General features: G+C 46.3%; 1 protein-coding gene and 3 non-coding genes across 4 annotated transcripts in view; 3 read left to right on the plus strand and 1 right to left on the minus strand.

The window, feature by feature from the left end:
• Alpha-man-ia (alpha-Mannosidase class I a) overlaps positions 1 to 19,739 on the plus strand; it is a 430,149-nt gene that overhangs the window by 141,656 nt on the left and 268,754 nt on the right. The window lies entirely within an intron of this gene.
• Positions 12,311 to 12,384, plus strand: Trnai-aau (transfer RNA isoleucine (anticodon AAU)). The gene has a single exon. It is a non-coding gene; the product is annotated as a tRNA-Ile (tRNA).
• On the plus strand, positions 18,297 to 18,370 carry Trnai-aau (transfer RNA isoleucine (anticodon AAU)). Its single transcript has one exon. It is a non-coding gene; the product is annotated as a tRNA-Ile (tRNA).
• Trnae-uuc (transfer RNA glutamic acid (anticodon UUC)) lies at positions 19,004 to 19,075 on the minus strand. The gene has a single exon. It is a non-coding gene; the product is annotated as a tRNA-Glu (tRNA).

Consider the following 19,739-nt stretch of genomic DNA (forward strand, 5'->3'; position numbering starts at 1 on the left):
TCTCGGGGATAGGCGGCTCTCAAATAACTTCCGGCCGTAGAGAGTACGTTCAAACGAAACTTCGCTCGCTCCTTTACGCCGTTCGCCACCCGCTCTTCCTTCCTTCCTTCCTTCCTTCCTGCTTCCTTCCTTCCTGCTTCCTTTCCTCCCAACCCCGTCGTACTTTCCGCCCGTTTTTCGCCTACTCGAAACTTTGCCCGCCAAGTCTTTCCAGCTGAAATTAAAGCCGAAGTTCGGCGGGGAAAAAATTCGCGAGCTCGTTCGCCAAGTGGCCGTTCTCCTTTTAGAACGATGAGAACGCCGGGAGTTTACCTTTTCTCCTTTTCTGTCTTGGGTCGAACGACTTGCCGGCAATTTTCGGGGGGATGCGGAAGAGAGGTTCCGGTTTCGTAGTTTTTACCACTTTGTCCGCAATATATCGATGTTAAATGATATTTTTCTGATATTCAATGTCTGTCTGCTTCACGTGGAAATGAAATTAGAATTCATATTTGCACGCTGCAGCAGCGGCGGTAAAAATTCTTGCGTCTTCGAGCGTCTCTCTTTTCTCGTTTATCTACTGACTGGTAGAAAGTCTGCAAGTAAATGGCAACTTCGTTCGTAGCTAATATCTTAAAAGTGGAGGTACAAACATCAAAGACTCCAATAGAAGTTCCGTCTGTAGTATTCTGTTTAAAATAGAAAAAAAAGCACACTGCGAATCTTCGAATTCTACGATAAAATATTCGCTTGGTGAATTACTGAATCCCACGTAAGAGGAACGTTTATTTAGCTAGTTGCTTGAAGTCTAAAGTAGATTTTCGATCCCCTGATTCACCGAATTCTACAGCGTAAATATTTGTCCCGTAAATTCTGAAGCGGCAAGGCAATTTCGTGAACTTCTTTAAATTCTAAAGTAGAACGGTTATATCGTAACAATGGAATAGTATAGCGTTACGTAGCAGCATCCTGTTTGCCAGTCACTAATTTATGGGCCCGGAGCGCGCGTGATTCTTACGAGGACACCGCGGAATTGCCACGCAGCGACTTGAAATCACGGAACCGGTGGTAGCTGCCGGTGAATTGTTGATGAAAATAGAGAAAGGTTAGTTACCTCGCTCCTTAAATATTGCACGGCGGAGCATCAAACTCTGACGAACGCTGACTATAACGCCGAGGAAACGGTAGAATTTCCAACAGGGCGTATCTCGTATTTAGCAATCTCGGGGTGCATCGTTATTCCAAGCAGCTGTTGTTCCTAGAAGCTGAGTTATTATAGAAACAGTCTTCCAAGCGATATTTCCAGTAAATTTTTTCACTCTCGTGACTCATAAAGCACGGATTAAAGAAGATAACAACAATATTAACTAAGATTATAGCTAGAACTGAATGCAAAGAAACTTCACAAGTACTAAAAATAGCTTGAGACAATAATTCTTCCAGTTTTCAAACCTCAACCCTTTCTTCGTCCAAGTAATTTTCCGTGGGCACCCCGTTCTCCTTGACACAACCTACGCTCAGTCGATGACCTTTGAAAGGGGAAAGAAAGGTGGAGTTACATGCGCCGAAAGGATCGCGCGCGCAAGCACGTTTCCAGACCCCCTGTGAGGACGTCGCGGACCCCAAGTTACGGACCGCTGATGCAGAATAAAGGATTTGGTGGCGTGCTTTAATGAGGACCATACCATACGTTAAATATTTCGACAGGCAAGCGTTAAACGTCCAATTCTTTCGGCTGAAAAACAAACAGGAGGACGCGTCCCTCGTTCGACAACCCCCGCGGATGGCGCGATGCGAGACCGGAAAGAGGGAAGCGTCGTGGCGGCGAAGAATCGAACCGAATCGAGGGGCGACGTATCGATTCGATGCACCGCCGCGCGCCTTCGACTTGTAACCTCATTAAACTTTTACGATTTAAGTTTCCGCGGACGTCGAAGCGCGGCTGAGCTTTCTGGCGGCGATCGCCATCCAGCATCCAGATACAAGGGTCGCGCGTGTACGGTACAATGCTCTGGCGACGATACGGGGATGCCAGCTCGAATAAAAACGAGCCCCGTCGTGTGGTTACGCTCGTGGCCGAACGACGCTGTGAAGGATGAAGCCTGTGCTCGGTCACGTGTTGGACGTTATTCGTGTCGTGGATCTTAAAACCGACGACCGCGCGCAACGGAGACCCTCGAAGAGTAGAACCGGAAACTCGTGACGGCGATGGGCACGTCGAGATTCGGAATCGATGAACCGGCCCTTGTTAACCCCTCGACTCGGTTCTTAACTTTCGTCTGTTTTTGCGTCTCACTGGACGCTGATTTCTGATGGATTGTAGGCAGTCAGCTTTGGTCATCCCTCAGGTTTCTGTCTGCTCTTGTCTGCTGAAGTTTCAAGTGATTTCGAGGTAATATATTATCGAGGATATATTCTCGTGCCTTGGAAAATGTCCAAGCATCCGCGAGTTAAAGACGTTTAACACTGTTGCGTCTATGTAAATAAATGACATTCAGTGTTTGCATCGATAAATCAATCGGACGCTTCCAGCATCTGGGCTTCATCGAAGCTCGATGGCGCGTTCGAGTTGCCGTTGTTTGCGTTGATTCTTCTCGCCTGCCAGTCCTCTGCTCCATAATTTACATTGGCAAACGCGGATGCGTAGTTACGTTCGCGTTCAGTTTCGTACGGTACAGGGTTTACGATGGATGGAGGGTGTGAAACGTTCGCAATTTGACAATGGTGGAATCGGGAACTTCGAACGATCACGCGTTCTTCTCGAACACGAAGTTCTCTCCTTTTTCATGCGTGCTCGAAATCGCACCGTTGTCGAGGTCGTTCGAAAAGATTCTAACCCGACCTCGCTCCTCGGGAGGATCCTGCAGCGAGGCACGAATAAATCCACGAGGAAGGTCCGCGACGCGGTGGTTTACCGGTGCCGAGAATTTATGAAGTCGATCCTTCTAGGCGTGTGCCTTCCGTCTGGGAATTTGTCAGAGACGATCGAACTGTTGGGTGAGCGTAGAAGCAGAAGAGGAGGAGGCATAAAGAAAAAGTAAACAAAGAGATCGAAAAAAGTAAGAAGAAAAGCGATAGAGAAGGGAACGAGACAGAGGAGAAGACATTGTAAAGGAAAGAAAGAGGAGAGGAACCCTCAAGAGAGAGAGAGAAAGAGAGGAGCGAGAAAGATGGGTTATCGAGGATGGAAGGATTCAACGTGCGTTTATAAATATCGCCATTGTACGGGCGCCAAGGGCTGTATTTTTCATTCCTTATTTGTTGTCGCGGCCGTGGCTTCGGTTCCCGAACGGGTATACGCACCGGGCACGATCGTACATTTTCGAGCCGCAATTTGCGACCGGTTGGCTTCCAGCGCGAGCCGATGGGCACCGTCGATGGAACCGGAACGCTTGACCCCTGAAACGGTCCCACGACACGGGGTGCACATCTCGTTCCGTGCCCGCGGATGCACGCGTTCGTTGTCGCGTGAAACGAATTGACAAGACACCGATCTTCCTAGAGAAACCGTAACGAGGTCCGTGTGGGTGCTTGGCTGCCTTGTACGGATTAGATGCATGTATTTCTGATCGATATCGAATCGCCTATGAGCTTTCAGCCTCACGTGTCTCTGAACGATTTCCACGGCTCGAAATTCCAGTCTTTATCGCCTCTCGATAATTAATTTAATATCGTAAGAGTGTTTACTAGAGATAAGAGTAGACTTGCGTACAACGCGAGTGATACGTTCCGCGTAACAGGAAATGGAACTGCGTTATATGGAATCGACAGATTATCAGAGCAATTTAAGCAAGTTTCTCAGTTTAATTCAGATTCAGTTTGAAATATTATAATATTTCATTGGGAACAGACTGTTAGTGTTGCACGCGACTAACTTGTTTCAAATCAAGTTTCTTTTCTTAAAGAGAAGTCAAAACAGAATACAGATGACTTCATGATAAGAAAAGTATTGTATGCGTCAATAATATTTTTATAAAAAGAATATACGGTGGAGTCGACTGTATCTTAAATGGAACTGGATCAAATACCTAAAATCCATCTTGTGCCAATACGCGAACGCTGTGTCACCGTATATTTTGCCAGATTTTTCAACGTGATATTGAAATAGTTTAATACACTACACACGATACCCTATCAAACACTGTTCGCACCGGGAAATACCGACGGCGCCGGTTCTCGGGGCCGAAATGTTTAAAATCCAGTGACAAACGCAAACACGGCGCGCGTAGATCCCGTGATATCAATCACCGAATTTCCGCGAACCCGACGATCGATACGCGTCCAGGATCTATCCCGGGACCATTACGCGAAATTGTCAACGTCTGCAGCGTTCGTCGTGTCCGCGGCTAACATCGCGCGCGTCCCGTTTAAACAAATTTAGTCCGGGCCGCGCGTTTCCACGCACCCCGCCGCTGATAATAACGGGTAGACGAGGTCGATAAATATCGAGGGGGGACTCCTGCACCAGGTCGACGATAAATCACTTTATTTCAAATGCAGGGAAAACGCGAAACGGCCCGCGTACAAAATGTCGCGCGAACGACGCTCTACCCACGCGACGAAATAACGTGCGAACGAGGACGAATTAATTCGGGAGGATTATTTCGCTGGATTGTACGACAAGTCGTGTCGAATTCGCGCCCTATCGTTTTTTGATATTGTAAATGGAATACAGGAATTCTTGGAGTCATCATTTACTTGTATTCGTCTCATGCGCGATTAGAAGGCTTTGGGTCATATGCGATATCGATTGGGGACCATTTATAGTGATAATGATGATGTACGTTAATTCTTTTGGGGAGTGACAGCGAAGCAGAGGGTAATTTTTCAAGAATGGACAAATCTTTTATTTTCGTCGTAGTTTTAGAGAAATGTTTGTCGCAATTTGCTGAACCGTCAATCATTTGGTTACCATTTTATCGTTACGATTAGGGAAGACCGATGTAGGTGCACGCAGTTCAAATTCTAATTTGCATCGGTATCACGATCGCGTCGCGCTAATGTAAACTGGATTCAATGACCGTGACGGATCAGCTGCGCGATGAAAAAGGGAAAAAGGGAACGGTTATGCGTGTCGCATACGGCCATTTTAATTCTGTCGCGCGACACAGAGAGCCGACATTAGCCGCGGTGTCGCGCAGCTTGTGCCCCGCAGAATTCGTCCGACCGCCATAAATAATGACCGCAGGGCCTTTATTAGCGACAATATTTCACGTGTGATCGGCCACAGTCGCCGGAGAGCTCTGGTCCCGTCATTAGACGCTCTTCAGCCGGACATCGCGATGAAATTCTAGAAACGTTGACGAGGGTTTGAAGATTCCTCGGACGACTCGTAGCTGCTTTCTTTCTACCCTGTAAATCTCGATCCTGCAATGTTGCAGCTTCGAACATTAGCTTCTTCTTTCGCGTCTTCGTGTTTTGACTGGGGAAGAATTTCTGCTCATATTTTGCCGGTCACCGACAGTCGCGATGCGCACACGGTGGTGCCATCCGGATGATTCACGATCATGACTCACTTTACCATCGCGCGACTGGTACGAGTTTGCACAAACAGAAAGACGCTCGAAGTCGATCACCAAGATTCGCGTCGAACGATGCGTTAAAAAATACGAGGTCGCGTTTATTATAAAAAAAAAAAAAAAAAATGGCACTAGAGTGTAACTGTAACGCATAAATTTCTGACTGAATTGGAATCGTCGTCGATTACCATAAAAGAATCTTTCGAATTACCATGTAGATGGTTTGCAGAAAAAAGTCGCAAACGGAATTCCGCATGGCTTACAACCAGAAAAAGGAGTTCATTCTTTAATTATACCGTATTAAAATTTAATCGCGCCAAAGAAAGTCGTTGTTTGCGCGTGAATAATGTATAAGCAGTTTGCGCTGGTGGGAGGGAAAAAATAATAGTAAAAGGAGGGACTCGAGCTAGAGTATTTAACTATTCATAAAATGCACGGGTACGGAATTTAAATTTCTGTCGAAATGAATCGTGACCGGCGTTTGTCAACCGTTTAATTACTGGCGGATCCGCGAATTAAATTTGCCCCATTGATTTCATTTGAATTTCACAGCGGCGCCGGTCCCGGCCGCAATTATTGTTCCGATAATTATTCGTACGATTTCCAGATTATTCGGATAATTATATGGCCGACCGTTAATTCCCGTATTTTTTTCTCACCCCGTAAAACGATAGCCCGTTATTTGGCGCGCGCTCGCGTATCTGGCGATAATAATTCCCGGGGCTTCTACCGGGCATCGCGAAAATCTTCTACAAAGCTCCTTAATTAATTTCGAAAGTAGCTTCGTTAAAACGTAATGAACACCGATCAGGTTAAATACTGCGCGAATGAACGCTCTTTAACCGCTGGTATTTACCGTCGCTTTCGACGAAAACAATTTGTAATTGAGACCAGCTTCTAATTGGAAATTACTCTGTTGTCGAAATCGTTGTACTTATAAACTCAACATAAAAATCGCTATTCATCGTTGACCAATACCCAACAAAGTCGCGAAAGGAACAGGAAATATTCTTAAATTCCAAAGAAGCTACCATAATCGAATGAAGAATATAGAATTCAAGTCTGACGCAGACATGGTCATTTTTCTCTCCTGTTCCCAAAAGTACTGGGGACCAAGGCCTCGCGACGCCATTACGGTCCCGCTTATCCGATCTCGCCTGGTCCCGGGTCGTTTCGCGGACCGATCGATTCGTCTCTTTGCCCCGTTAAAGCATCGACGTCGTGCTGATAAATCTGCATACGTACTCTCTTCGCGGTTAGCATGCGTGGAACCGAAATGGCGTGCAAGCCACGGGTGGACGGGGACGCGGGAATGCGGCGTACGCAGAGGCACGCGGGGCGAAATTCACGCGTGTCGTAAATCATCTACGGTCGATACGCCGCGTACGCAGTGTCGTCGACGTGCCAGCCGTTAGCTTGCCGTTCGTTTCCCATTCGAAGTCGTACACCCACCCACGCCAATGCGGCTCGTTTATGTTCGCATAAAATTCGTTGGGGAACGACAGCTGTCTCGTCGTCCGGCTGCGTGATGAAACGAGATTTGTCTTGCCTCGCGAGGGCCTCGCGAGCTTCGAGAATCGTCCGCGAATCACCAGGAATGTCGTATTGTCCGGTTCGTGGGTCTCGCCGAGTTTCTTGTTCGATTTCACCTTTTCAATTCGCGTTGCGACCGCGCGTTTCAATTTTCTTCAGAGCAGCTTCCGCTCCACTTATCAGTTCATCTATAATGCTCCGCTTAGAGTTTCTCGAGACGAATCGAAAATTGGAGCTCCGTTGAAGCGCGCGAACGGGAGCAAACGGGGGATAATCGCGCGCGTGTACCAAGGAGCTGCGAAGCCTAACCCCGTGGAGAACGTTCCCGCGGTGTCGCGCGGGAACGAGCGCGGTTTTTGCGCCGCGGACGTCGCGTAAAACCGCCGTAAATTACTGAAAACGGTGATCACGATAATGCTCGGCGAGCGCCGAGGGCGGTTTTATCGGCGGCAAATGAAACGGGCCGCCGGATGCCGGCTTCGCGGTGCGACAAATGCCTCCGCGCGCGCTCCACCGAGCCATACACCAGACATAAACGACGCGTAACTTACTATTACCCATCGCTAAACAGCTGGCAACGTTATTGCCGAGACAGTAATTTATCCCAGGGAGGGCCACGGGAATTCTTTACCTCCGCCCCGATATTTACCTCCTCCCTCCTTTGAAATCGTTCGTTCTGGCTATCTTCCAGCGGCAACCAGCAGAATTTCTAGCCGTTCCCGGGGAAATCCTTGAATGGATTTTTAAGTGCGAGTTAGTCGACGTGGGATTGCGAATTTGTTATCTGATCCTGCTTGGGCGCAACGAGCAGCGCTGCGGTACGGCGCTGTTTACGGGGGTACGCGCAGGATACTCTTTCGACTAACGAGCGCACGAAAGTGTTTTAATGGACGAATTTTCACGTAATTGGACGATACACAGATTCGTCTGAACGAGAAGCGCAAGATTCGAGATCCAGCACGTGTAGCCGGAATCAGTTCCTCTTGGTTTGTACTACAGCAAAATTATGCGATATCAACGTTGGAATTGGCAGCAGGAGTTCGTAATTGCAATTATGTACGCTCGGAACTGAACTCGAGATCCAAGGAGGCCGAAGTCGACTCCAAGCTTATCAAAATTTACGCCACTGTCAACCAATTACAGACGAAGAATCATGTGGCAGTCGCTCGAACAAGTCGCCTGTTGGTACTGTCAGCCCATAAATCCCACCGAACGAATTGCGCTGCTCGCTGCAGCCGCGAAGCATTCCGAGTTAATTTCCCATTCGAGCTAGCAGAACGCGATCCCAAGCGAGACGGGATCGCTGCCCTTCGTGGCGGATCCACGATCGGTTGTTACTAATGCGCGTCGATCCAGATTTTACACGAAGAACTAAGAATCAAGAAAGCTGAAATACCAAACATTTTGCATCACCCCGTGTACGTGTAAATTGTAGCGTAATTCGCGAATAAGTTTTACGAATAAATTATTTCACGCGGAGCATCTTCACTATAACGATTGTCTTAAAGGAACAAACAGATGACGAGCTCGCATCGATCGAGCGATCGACGCCGTCGAAGTTGTACGAGGCCGCATTCTCGCTCGTCGCATTTCACTCTACAAAATGATCACGTTGCTGAATCTGATACCGCGACGTCCGCGCGTACAATCATTTGCCAATAATTTCAATCTGACTAACTTATCAGCTGTCAACGGAGTTGACTTTGTACCGCGGTTGAACGGCTCGCGTCGCTTTCGACGCGGTTCCATCTCGACGCTGCAAATCATTTCATAATCGCGTTCGGACAGCTGAGTCTCGTCGTTAATAATTTACAAGTGCAACTAACTATTTTTAACAAGCTGACAACGTACCTCGCTTCCCGACGAAATTGTCTATCGTCGCTCTCGATGAAGTTAATTTCGCAGAAAATAACGTCCACGATCGCGCGTAGAGAAACGTGGTTCATTGATGCGAGAATGGTTCACGCGTCGATGTACAGTTCGTATTAAAAGTTGGAACGATAAAATGACGAGTAATACGTCGTTTAGCGATTGCAAGGCAGAAGCGAAGTTCCATCTGAACGGGACGGTATTGTTCCGTTATATTGACCCACAACTGTCTTAACGAACCAATAAACGTGTCGTTGGCAATTTTTAACGGTCACCGTGTTGGAGTCCCCGTCGGTTCTAATAAAGAATAGGAACGCGAGATCGGTATTTTGAACCGGCAATATCGAAACTCGCGACAGCTGTTAATGATTCAGGCGCCAATGACCCGTTCGCCGCGTTCTTCCGCGCTCGAGGAACTGCCGCCATTTACGAAGCCGGTTTATATTTGCCTTGGATTTAACGAACGGTCCCGGTGTTCACTTAGTAGGCTATTACCGTCGTAAAATAACGCGGTGTATGAACGGTAACGCGTCGAATAACGTTGTGAATCACCGTTTATAAACATCGTTTCGCGCACGTGGCTTCAATGAAATTATATCGCCCAGTCGGAAAATGCACCCGCGTAATACTGGAAACTGCGTTTTATTATGTAGACCGTTGATGCACTGGTCTCCAAATTTAACATTAAATAGAAAATTGAACAAAGCTTTACGAGATAGATTGTTAAACGGAAATGGAAGTAAATGTTACAATGTATTTTTATTTTAAATAACAAGTTTTACGTAATAGTGCTAGCAGAGTGCATGTGACGTTTACGTTCACAACGAAGAGCCAATACTTTGCATATAATAATCGCAAAACTCGTACGTGAGTAACGTTACATCGCTAAACGAACCAAATATTGGAGTAGCTTTTAGAGCGAGATATAAAAAGCGTACGCTCAAAGTGTGTTCGAATAATCCAACGTTCAATAATACTCGAGTATTCCGACGTTATCGGGGGTTAAATTTTGCGAGGCAAGTGATAAATTACATTTCTCTTTTAGAAATTGCTCGAAGACGCAGCTGGTTAGCTTCAAGTTCGAGCCGCTATCTTCGATCGTTGACCTAACAAATTAGAGATAAGGAAATTTCGTAACACGCGTAGAGAGCGCATCGTCGAAGCTGCGAAGTTTCGGTGTCTCGCAACAAATGGACGCGCAGCAACCCCCTGAGGGGGTTGCGCGTATAAAGTCGCAACCGTTAGTCTCAGCTAGGACGACGCGAACTCCGCAAGCGAAATGGCCATTCGAGCGGATATTTATCTCCGACGTAATTTATACGCGTCATTTTCGGATTCGTCGTTTCGAATTCGACGCCGTCCGCTTTGAGATTTAAACGCGCCGCTCGCGCGCGCGGTTCCGCGCAGGCCCGTATACAACTCAAAAGCTGAATTTATTGACTGGCGGGACCGATAAATTGTTTCGTGGGCCCGTGGCGGGGCGCTGCGGCAGACGTTATTGAGCCATTAAATCGTGATTACCCGCGTGTTATTGGGTGCGGTGACACGGGGACGAGACGTTCTTTCCTGCCTCCACCTCCCCTTCGTCGGCACCCCGACTCGTCGCTCGACGTCGACTTCTGCCAGTTGCTAACCCTTTTTTTACCTCACTTTGTTCCCTGCTCGTCCCTCCTTTTTTAATCTTTTAATTTTGCTTCGTTTTTTGCCCGCTTCGAGGACTCGACTCGCAGCCAGGGACTCCCGTTCCTTTTCGTTTATTGCCCCTGTCCTGATGACGGATTTGCGAGTCGCGATTCGATGCATGGAATTTCGAACGAAGGGCGCACGTTTGATACCGTCGCGATCGGATCGTGGGTTTAATTGGAAACAAAGGAAGGATTTCGAAGGGTAGTTTCATGTAAAAGTGTTCAATCCCTGTACATCGTGAATCTCTGCCACGATAGTTCGCTTACAGTGAATTTCGCGATAGAATTTTTGTACGATTGTTTTCTGAAATACGTCCATCAATGGAGCAGTCACTGCGATCGCGTAACTCTTTACTACGAGGAGAAGCTGCACAAGGGACGCAGGATCGGTTATTGCCATTTTATAATGAAATACCTCGCGACACGTGTCAACCTCGTAAGCTCACCGCAGCGAGTAATTATTGTTTTGAATATTGTAACAATTTCGATCTCGCAGAGATTGAGTAAATCGTCGCCCTCGCGATAATTAAAAAGTAATTCGCCGTTACGGGGGTGGGGATATTTCCGCGTGCCATTAAATTGTACGAAACGTATTTTATACCCCAGAGGAGGCTGTAATTTCGAACGTGGCCTCTCTGGCAAACCCTTCGAATATTAAATGACATAATTCCGGTTGAACCACATGTTATTTCTCCATCTGTTCTCATTCTCCTCGCGCAGCCCTGGAACACCTCTCGAGGCGCATGAAGAAACAAAAAGGCGCGGCCATTCCCGCAATAAGAAAGCTCGCGGGGTGCATAGTGAATTGAAACACGGGTACGAGAGGTTGATATAGCCCCGTCGAGGGATGGGAAATGAAAAATAAAGGCTCGGGGGAAAAAGAAGAATGATAGGGTTCGATAGGGAATTTGCTGCGGCGTGCGTGCCGACAATAGCTAAGGGCCATAATTGCACTCTAAATATGCATGCTGGATGCGGCTGTCGGGGCTGACTGTTCCATATTCAGCGATTAAGTGTGATGTACGAGTTTTGAGTGTCGCGGCATATCAAACAGGCGTAATCGTACGTGTAGTAATCCCTCGCCAGCTGTCTCCCCTCCCGTTCGACGATTCTGCCCCCCTCGCGTGATAAATTCCGCACAATTAACTAAGCTGGGCACGACGCCGATGGGAACCGTACGTATCGCGAATGCTAAATGAACGCCGACGTCGATTCTTGTCGATCTCGATCTGGGGCTCGTTTAATGTCACGCGGTGACTTCTCTGGGACATCGATGCGGTTCCGTTTCGGGAAATTAATTTTCCACGGTGCTGTATACGTGGTGTGCGTGACATTTTACACGTATGTACCATGTACGAGTCTCTGTCAAATGTCTCTGTACTTCGAACAGTGCCATTTTACTTGCGTCAGGTATAGATACTTGAGAGTATGGCACTCTCCATAAATTACACCCTTCTGCGTCCTTCATCGTAGGGGTTGGACTACTTGGTGACTGCGACGAGAGGTCTGCTGACCATTCTTTGGAAAATCGTAAATTTGAAAAACTCAACTCTCGACAAACACAAAGTTTAGTTTCTAATATAGATAGTGGGTATTTTCATAATACGTCTGGTATTGGTATTAGATTTCCTGTTATTGATTATACGTTAATGAAATTAAATAGATATGTATCGTAAATTTAAGTAGTGCATTTAAATATTTATATAGAAGAACAGTAGTCGTACTGGCCCATTAGCTCAGTTGGTTAGAGCGTCGTGCTAATAACGCGAAGGTCGTGGGTTCGATCCCCCCATGGGCCAATTTTTTTTTCTTCATTCTAATCGATATATATTACATTTAAATACTTCTTTTTTTACAAATATTAGTGCTCACACAATGTTATATATAATACAGTGAAAATGTAAGAAAAAACTGGCGTCGAGAACTAGCAGAATAAACACTCAGAACGTTTCACAGATCCTCTTACACATATCCAACAAAATTATATGTGGATGATGTAAGCGTCCTGTAAAGAGAAAAAAAAACTTGTTTTTCTTTTCGAATAAAATATTCGCGAATCCAAATTCCCCCGCTATAAGTTGCCACGCCACCTGAGGGTCGCATGTCACTTATAAATAAATCTCGCGTCAAACGACAACTCGTCGAACGTTCGTTAACGAGTAATCTCGTTCTGTATGTAGTATCCGGAAGAATTACTATAATTACACGTGCTCCTATTACAATCGACCGACTCGACGGTGTCTGCTTACGAGATGGCGGCCCTTGCAGACCTCGTAGATAATAACGAGCGTTTCGTTCGGATGGACCGGTCGATGCGTGTTCGACAAAGCCCCACGTATCAACGTGAAGCCACGGCCAAGAGGAAGAACATAATTAGCCCCGTGTAATTGCACCCATAAGGATCCTTCCTGAAGGAACTGAACCGAACGAGTCGCGACGAGACATCGTCCCTACCTCGCAGCCCCATCCTTCCACCGTGGCTGGCTGCGGGACCTCGATCGTGTTCACCCGTAATAAGCCTTAATCGGGGCTAGATTTAGTGGCGCGCGGCCCTTTTTTGAATTACACCCTCGTTGCACGCAACGCCCAGCCCTTGTGCATGCCCTCCGCGAGAGGGACACCTCGTGAATTCGCCTTAATTTCGCCCGCCTCCGGCTATCATTTCGATCGATAAATCTCTCGCTTTATCGAGAAGGTCTTTGATGAGCAATCGGTGCGCTGTCGGCCAACCGGACGATCGAATTCGCTTCCTCGACGGATTCGAGCTACAACTTCCCAGGTTTTTCTTCAGAAACTATGACATTTCACTGGTCTACTGAAAGCACGTTCTTGATTGAATTTAAATTTAGTTTGGCAATAGTTAAATTTATCGCAGAGAGCATTCTGTTTCTTGACAAACTAATGACACCACTTGTAAGTCGAACAAATTCGTATCAACCGAAAATGGAATTGGCTTCCTCCACGGATTCGAGCTAAAATTCTCAGGTTTTTCTTCCGAAAATATGACATTTCATGGATCTACTGAAAGCACGTTTTTGATTGAATTTAAATTTACCTTGCTCCTTTAATTTCGTAATAGTTAAATTTATCGCAGAGAGAATTTTGTTTCTTGACAACTAATGACACCATTTGTAACTCGAACAAATTCGTATCAACCGAAAACCAATTACATAATTCGACTAGCCGATATACTAATCCGAAGGCTGAAATTAGAGGTCTTATCGCTATCGCTTGAAACAGCGTAGTAGTGTAACAAACAATTCGTATCGCACCGCTTGGCATGCTAATAGGTTTAAGAGTTAGTCGCAGGATACTGTTCCAGGCAAAGTTGGGGGTTGTTCCATTCATGAACCGTGGTCGCTTAATAGCTGAGGACCGTCCCGTTGAAAGGTTATCATAGCGACCCAATTGGCTCGTGAACGAACGAACAAACGAACTGTTAAAAACCACGCTGTTCGTATTTCAAGTTAAGAGACTCATAAATACGTATTAATATTGACGGCTATTTCGATTTGTCCGTTTTGACGCGCATCAAGACTGGCGTTAAACAAGAAAACGCTTTTACAGACTCGCAAACAATCCCGATTCGAAGACTAAAACTTTTTCCGCGAAATATCGCATTGACGTTCTGGCAGAAGAAAATCCACAGATTCTTGCTTGTTTTGTTCGAAGTATTTTTTAAAAAATCGACTTTCTCGCTTAACCGGACAATCTCGTGACGCTTCAATATCGATGTAATCGCGTGCAAGTTAATTAACTCTTCGTTCGCGAGAACAAAAAGTCTCGCATCGAAGGCGTAAAAAAGAAGGAAACGAACGCGATATGCGCGCGTCGTGTAAATAATCTCGGTACTGATAATCAGCCGACGTTTTCGAAGGACGCCTGGAGTCTCCTGTCCTCTGTTTAAATACAAATTTACCAGCGGAAGCCTGTAATTTTCGACAGAGGACCCAGTTCGTGGTCAATCTTGCACGAAGCGATGAGAGCCACGACGAAGAACAAAACTCGGTTCGTTACGGGTATTATGTGACGAAGTGAATGGAGATCGAGGTAATGTCGCGTTAGCGCCTCCATGCAGCCAGCAAGCAGAAGCATACAGGGTGGTCTCTGAAATCTCAGGCAATTCTGTCGTCGAAATTTTCCTCTCACTTTTTTTTATTTAATACACAAATGGTCAAATTTGTAAATGGCCAATTTAATAAAAATTCGCTTAAAAAAGACCAACGCTCCCTTCTTAAACACAGTGCAACTTGCTGTACGGTTAAACAGAAATTGTATAATTTCGCGAGAGCATTTATACACGTACAACCCGCGCGTACCTCGAGCTTCGACGCTAACGGGAAATGACAAACAGGATAAATTGCACCGTCGCCTTATGCGATCGTCGCATTCTGCCAGCATACCTTCGTACACTGGGGAAACCAGTCCGAACCGCCCCGGCGAGGAAGTTCGTACTTGGGCTTTTTCTTACCAATGGAGATTACAGAACCCATCCAACGGGCCAATCCCGTGAATGAAGATCCAACTGATTGACGCGCGTTCGACTTAATGACACCGGGGAACTGTGTCCGCTCGCAGGAATCCGTCGAACGGCAGCAGCCAGGTCCCCGTGCGCCGCCATTACATACTTCTTGCGGCCCTTTCCGCCCTCTCCAATCCTTCCGGCCCGATATCGCGGCCCGTTTCCCCGCTCCTGTTACGGCGAACCAGTGTTATTGCCTCCTTATTAAGGAAATAATTGCGATGTTTTACGATCGCGTTCCCCGATCAATTATCCAAAGAAACGGAGCAAAACGAACGGGCCCGCGGCCTGCGAGAGTTGTTAACGAGCCTGGACGATCGTCGCGCGGAACCACGCCAGCGGAACCGGGGCCTACTAGAATGCTCCGGGTAATTTCCTCTCTCGTTCGTTCGTGTACCACGCGCAATTTTTAATCCCTGGTTTTGGGTAACCGAGATCAAACCACGTTTACTTTGTAGCTGGCAAATTGGGGGAACCGCTGCTGGGTCTTGACGAATAATTTATCTGCAATTGAAATTTTTCTAACGTATCATTCGGATGAACTTTGCTCGCTGTTTTTATTTTTCACGTAAACCTGTAAAGCGAGTTTGTTCTTCTTCGCTTTTTTTTTCTTTACAGTTGCATTTGAACGGAACCGTTTAACGATAAATAAGAAAATGAACGCATCCTGGTTCTCGATGGAACGTTGCAGAAAAAGGTAGTCCATGGTCGTCACAGGATATTTAACTCGAATCCGCGCGGCATTTCCCCCCTCGAGCCGATATTCCCCGAAATCGTGCAGAAACATCGGTCCCCTAATTGTTTCGCGCATTTAGGGAGGTTCGTTCCCCGGTTACCGGCAAAAAAAAGGTAGATAGGGGGCCATTAGCGAAAGCTGGTCGCGAGCGAGAAATTTGTCTCACGGTCGCGGCGTTAATTCTCGACCGTGCACACGCGTCTAAGGCTTTGTAAAGTGGTCGCGAGGGGCGGCCCAGGGATAAGGTGAAGACTTGCCACCCAAGTAGAAACTTCCATCGTTGATTGTTCCGTGGGCCCCGGTGTAGTAGGTATACTCTCGATGCTATACCCTCGCTGACCAGAGTTGACGCGTCGATTTACCCTCTCTACCAAGCGCAGCTCTCGAGTTACACTTGACGAGTTTTTCTTTATTCATTCGCGACGTACATTCGATCGTTTTTGTGCCTGTTACATGTCTGTTCGTATAAAAAAAAAACGTACAGAAGAAAATCTGCTGAAGCTGTTTGCTTCTTACTGGCACAGATCGTCTGTCAGCTTTCGTCGATTCGAGTATATTTCCATGGGTCTTCTCTGACCATCCACCGATCGACCAGGCCATATGCGAATCGGAACGGATCGCGAAAGAAAGAGGGGAACGGTCGTTAATTATCCCATTCCTGGTCGCCTGTTGTGTGCCCGTTCCTCGTTCCCCGTTGGCCTGTGACAATGGCCAGGGGACACGAGCCTTGAAAGGCAGAGCAACAACTGCGGACGAGAGTGGGACACGTTTCACGATAGACAGAACGTGTTTCACTTTTGTGAGGATTAATTGGAATCCTGTAAAAAGAGTGTTTATTTCTCTTATCGATGAGGTTTTGTTCGGTCGTCTTCGCGAGAATTCATTGGAAAAATAAGAATTTGCGGTTTTGAGAAAATGTTTGACTCTCTACTATAACAAAGTGATACTGATTTGTTTGTTTCATAAGCTTCTGTCACTTCTCGTAGGACAAACAATGTAACTAACTGTTTCTTTCTTTTCTTTCAGGTGAGTGAAATACAGACTCGCTGTTGCTCTTAACAATTCGTTCTTCGTAAAGTACCGCGGCTGTAAGTATAATTACATCCACTCCAATGACCAACGTGATTTTTGGTAACGAATAAAACGCCAGTTAAAAAAGACACTCTACCGCCACGATCGATAAAGAAAGTAGCAATCGTGAACGAAGAGTTAGCCCTAGAGCCTCGTTGAGATATCTCTTTAGAACCAGGTTACCCCTGTCATATAAAACAGCGTTAGTAATTGCAGGAATGGCCGTTTCCTTCCACCAACAGCCGTTTCCTTCGCGAGCGAGTGACCTTTAAGCCTCGTACGGATCGCCATCCGGCGGTTCCGCCGTAAGAGTCTCAGGGACCAGCCAACAGATTGCCTGCCGGTCTCCAGCCACGCCAGGGTGGAAAAGTTCGCTGACATCGTGTAGGGTCGTACGGGACACCTGCAACAGCTTAATAGTTTATGGCGGCCCGTTGGACTTACTTCGTCGACGATATTTTCCACGTTGGTTGGAAAGCGGTAACGTCGCCAGGAACGGAGAGGGTGGGTTAGGCGAGGGGCGAGTCGAGCCAAGCGACGAAGGGGAGATCGCGACGTCCGAGTTGGTTAGAACGACGAAATAAAAGGAACCGTCCGCGATAGGAAGAAAACAGGGCAATTATTCGAGGCTCGAACGGGGACACTTTTATTAAAGTTTCTTATCAAGCCGCCGCGTGATGTATAATGTCATGCTCGAAGCGTTTTTCGCGAGGGGTACTTACCTCGCTCTGAAAAGCGTGCGGGAGATCCGCTCGGTGTACTTGGGAGATTTATGGACGTCGGGGACATTTTTTTCACGCCTGAAGCTGCTATATTTTCGTAGGGTTCGATCGTTAATGCGTTCAAGAACTTTCAGAGCGTAGGGGTGGGGCAACGTTATCGAACACTCTCTTTCTCGTGGGAGTATATCTTTTGAAAATATTTTCGAAACCCTACAGTCGAGAGGGTGTAACACGAAACCAACCGTTCGATCGGGACTCGGATCGTCTAGCTTTCGTCACTACGAGATCCGATAGCAAAGGGAAAGGACAAACATTAGGGGGTGCCATAAATTAGACCCTTCTTGGTACCGCGTTGTGGAGGGGGTTTCACTGTTTTCTGACCACGACACAGCGATGGGTCATTCTTTGTAAAATCGTCGAAGCCAACGGACGCCTCGATAGACACAGAATTTAACTTCGTTATTTTTTATAGTCTCGCTTTTACTACTTGCAATACTCATAGTATTTCTCTAATACTTGTGGTATTCGTATTACAGTTCGTTTTTGGCATTATAATAACGGAATTGTGTATATTCGTCTACATATAAAATTGACAAGTGACAAATTAATATTATAAATTAAAGTGTTGAATTGCACGTATAAAGAACCAGTAGTCGTACTGGCCCATTAGCTCAGTTGGTTAGAGCGTCGTGCTAATAACGCGAAGGTCGTGGGTTCGATCCCCCCATGGGCCAAGTAATTTTTTTTTCCACCGTGGCCCAATGGAAAAACCACCAATCATCAAATCTATACATTCGAAACTTCGATACTCCTTTTTTTTTGTACTTTTTCTTCGTCCCTACGTGCACGAAATATAGATTCGGGAAGTTTGCACCGCCAGTACTGTCGTACCAAAACTTGGTGGCGAATACGTGCCTGTTCGGAAGGAAGTGCGAAGAAAGAAAAGAATTTTAGTTTCGGTCAAGTAAAATACCAAGAAACTTTCAAAAGCTGCGACCGCGCGTCTAATTGAGTAACTTTTCCCCGTTCGATGCGACTTGTTTCGAGGGAGCTAGCTATAATAGAAGTATTTTCGAGCGATCTCTCGAAGGGAGGAGACATCGTTTTCGTAATAGGAAAAAGTTCCTTCGTTTAACCAGAACAACGACTCGTTTATTTACTTCATGGAAAGGTGGTGGTCTCTGGATTCGGTGATTCTTTGGTCTCTTCTAATACCGCACGTTCTTAACTTCGCGTGCATTCCTTTCATCACATTTTGTTACTAACAAAATATGTTCAGTATAAAAAACAGTAGTACGTAGAAACGACGAACAATAGTGATGATAAACGTTAAGTTGTAAGAAAGTGAAAAAAGTAAAAAAGAAATTTTCCGGTACCGGGAATCGAACCCGAGCCTCCTGGGTGAAAGCCAGGTATCCTAGCCACTAGACCATACCGGATTTGATGAGTGGTATGAATCAAGTTCTGCTCTTAACGATATAACTAACATATAAAATCTTCATTTTATTAAATTTCCAATATTATTTTATTACGATAACATGGCACAATATGCGCATCCTACAATACTTATTAAAATTACAAATTTATAATTAAGCCATGATGAAATTATGTAGCTGTTAAAGAAGAAGTGCTTATCGTTACGAAACGATTTTATCGATATTACGTAGCCAAGTGTTGCACGCGTGCAACTTTTATAACGCTTGTATTTATATCGAGCCTGGTAGCAGGCGATAAATCCAGGGACAACGATTTAAACGCGGCCACGGCTGTCATCGGATTTAAAAACAGTTATCGCGTCGGTCGACGGCAGGTCGGGTCGCTCGATTGTTTCTGGCAACGAATAATTGATTTATTTTCGTTCCCCCCCTTTTTTGGTGGGGTTCGTTCCCTTTTTTTTTTTCAATCGAGAACATCGATGACGCCAGCGTACCTCTGGATGTTGCGAGGAAAAGGCTTGTCGCTGGAGCGGAAAGGGCGCCGGACGTAACGTCGACACGCGGCGGAACGATTATCGGATGTCCACGATTGACAAATTGCACGGTCAACCGGCTAGGTTTTAATGAAGCTTTATCGAGCTGCTTGCTCGCGTGTCGCGTCGACTGA

The sequence above is a fragment of the Xylocopa sonorina genome, chromosome 2, assembly GCF_050948175.1.
Source record: "Xylocopa sonorina isolate GNS202 chromosome 2, iyXylSono1_principal, whole genome shotgun sequence".
Classification (NCBI taxonomy): domain Eukaryota; kingdom Metazoa; phylum Arthropoda; class Insecta; order Hymenoptera; family Apidae; genus Xylocopa; species Xylocopa sonorina.